Raw genomic sequence first — 3,077 nt, 5'->3', positions numbered from 1 at the left:
AATTTAGTTGAAACCAACTTATTTTACAGTGGTACCTTCACACTACTTAATTAAGTTGATCCAACTCATGAAAATTAAGTTAGTTCAACAAACATGCTTCATGCTGAAAGAAAGCTATGTAATCGTGTGGAAATCCTTTCCATGATTGAATTACGTTAATTCAAAGACATATTTTTAAGTGCTACTAAATTAAGTGTTTTAAGACCGCACTGGCTGTCAGGGTAGAAAGAACACTCAACAATTAGAAAGGGTATAACAGAACTGTATTTTCAAAATTGTTATCCATTTTCTTTACCATGTGCAGTGCAGGCACTTTACTACAAAAGTCTAAACTCTTACCATATGGCAACCCATTTGAACATCTATTCAAGCTAGTTTCAATTAATAGTTTAAACAAAACCTTTTATGTCAGTGTTTAATTAGTAACAAGAAACTTCAAAATAGTTCAGCCTACCACAGGCACAGATTTTAAATTTACAAGATTCAACGTTTTATTTTAACAAAATGATATACTTAGCATAACATAACAGTCAATAACCACACAGGAACCTGGATGAAGTCTGCCATGGCATCTGAATCCTGTGGATAATAAGAAAAGTACAAATTAAAAAAAGAATGAGGTGAAAATTTTGATTTTCTTGTGCACAACCTCTGACAAACAGAATTATAATACATACAAGAGACATTGTACAACTCTCCTCCATCGTTGTCGAGGAAAACTGAGAGACATCCCAGAGTAGAGGTCCTTATGGCAACAGCATCTTTGGTCTACAAGTAGGAAAAACAATAAAATATTCCGAAGAAAACTAAATCACCATCCATCCATCCATTTTCTGTACACCCTTAATGGGGTCGGGAGGTGCTATTGCCCATCTCCACCTAACATTCTGGGTGAGAGGCGGGGTACACCCTGGACAGGTCACCAGTCTGTCGCAGGGCAACACAGAGACAGACAAACAACCATGCACACATACACTCACACCTAAGGCCAATTTAGAGAGGCCAATTAACCTGACAGTCATGTTTTTGGACTGTGGAAGGAAACCGGAGAACCCGGAGAGAACCCACCATGCACAGGGAGAACATGCAAACTCCATGCGGAAAGACCCCAGGCCAAACTAAATCACATTTTTTCAAAATAAGTGGCCTAGAATAATTGTTCACCCTTATTTGTTGTCTGACTAAGACAGGTTAGAATGTTGATGGTTGTACAATTAAAGGAGCAACTGTAATTTTCCAACCTGCTACCAAAACACAACTGGTTTTGTCGAGCATGAAGTTTATTGTACAGGTGTGAAGAAGATTAATGTGCAGTGTGCACAACAAGATATAGATAAAAACTTTGCAGAATTTCCTTCCTTAAACAAAATCACGACATAATGCTCACCTTTCTTTCAAACTGGACCAGAATCTTGGGAAATGCATCGTCAATCACTCCTCTTCGGCCTTGAAAGCAACACGAGAGATCCCACTTTCTACTCTGGCAAACTCTGCAAAAACAGTAACAATCACACCTAGCTCTGGAGGAATTTTGCTGATAGACCTATCTATCAGTAAAATTACAACCTCCACTGATTTTGGGGGGGGGGGTGTACAATTGGGCATTTTATTCAACATAAATACATAAACAAGCACATAACTTTCAAATAAAATACCCATTTTGTTAATATAAAAATGATGTAAGTACTGACATGAAGAAAATGCTGAGCAATCATGCTCAGATTTGCAAAAACATCTGCTCATATGTTGCAGAAGTCTAAGAATCTAATGTTTCCAATCAATGAAGTCTATTTCTTAATGCAAAGTCAATCTACTCAAGTATATGTAGCATTACCTATTAGGTACTATTATTGATTATTGCTTCTATTAATAAAAGTAAAAAACAGTACAGTGCCCCCCAAAAATGTTACTCAAGTAAATGTAACCACTACTACCCAGCTCGGAAGATGGTTAACAAAACTAGTAGCCTATTCTTGTTAACTAGCTTTTAGTGTTAAATTTAGAGGTGTGCCGATCGATCGGCCACCAATCATAATCTGCCAATTTCTGTGAAAAAGTGTGTTATCGGTGATCACTGTCTCTTGCTGCCGATCACACAAACTGATCACCTGCATCTCATTTCAAATCAACCTGTACCCATACTGTATATGCGAGTAGTAAAAGCATACATGTCACATAAAAACATACTGAAAACGAATAACTCACCTTTAGCGAAGCTCTGTTTCTTCCAGTATTTAAGTCCACAAACATTCTAGAAGCTTCCCTCACTTTACTGCGCATGCGCACTGCTGAGCTGACGCATTTATTCCAGTAACGAAAATATTCAAATCCAGTTTACTCAAAATAACTTAGTCTTGTACCTTTCTCAGCACAAACATGTAAATTACTCACATTACTTGAGTTGACTAAACAGTTTAGTGAGATGCAAGTAAAGCATACAAACATAATTTAAGAATAGGTATTGCCTTTTACAGTGCACGTTTCTAGATTTGTACAAACATCTGTTGTTTAATGTAATCTCGCTAGCATCTCGCGTGATCTCCTGATCTCGCAAGGCCCTCTTCTGCGGGAGATCACTCTGATTAAATTGAATCACGTTGTCTCAACTTGAATTCATTTTATTAATGCTAGGTTGTTAAATTTTATGTTTATCTGACATGATTTTATCACGTTTGCCTTTGAAACATAAAATTATTTTGGTAAAACATGTTTTTTTGAAAATGCAATGACCACCTCAATTCAGTTTTTTGACACAAGCATGGAACAAATAGAAAATTGTGCAAATGATAGAGAAAGGCTGATTAATTTCCAGCTAACCTTCACTTCACGTGATGTTAGCACATGTTAGCCACTGACTTGAGTACATAAATTACATAGAAACGTGACCAAACATAGCAGCATTGTGCACATATATATAACATATATATATATATCAGTGACGTGCAGTGAGGTTCATTGCTGGTGAGGCACTTACTTATGACTTAGACACCATGTATGTTATTGGACGTACGGAAATTTCGCGCAGGCATACAATGCTGGAGGGCAAAAAGATTTTGTGCTATGATCCACAGCAGTGA

At 37.0% G+C, this 3,077-nt stretch overlaps 1 long non-coding RNA gene across 1 annotated transcript; it reads right to left on the bottom strand.

Moving 5' to 3' along the window:
* Window positions 1–407: 407 nt before the first annotated feature.
* On the bottom strand, window positions 408–962 carry LOC106943128 (uncharacterized). The gene is made up of 2 exons (XR_001423827.1): window positions 678–962; window positions 408–579 (listed from the first exon to the last, which is right to left on the bottom strand). It is a non-coding gene; the product is annotated as an uncharacterized LOC106943128 (long non-coding RNA).
* Window positions 963–3,077: the final 2,115 nt, after the last annotated feature.

The sequence above is a fragment of the Poecilia latipinna genome, unplaced genomic scaffold, assembly GCF_001443285.1.
Source record: "Poecilia latipinna isolate Pla-1442-1.1 unplaced genomic scaffold, P_latipinna-1.0 Scaffold4903, whole genome shotgun sequence".
In the NCBI taxonomy this organism is placed as follows: domain Eukaryota; kingdom Metazoa; phylum Chordata; class Actinopteri; order Cyprinodontiformes; family Poeciliidae; genus Poecilia; species Poecilia latipinna.
The sequence above is the reverse complement of the archived record's forward strand: the minus strand, read 5'-3'. Positions and strand labels throughout refer to the sequence as shown.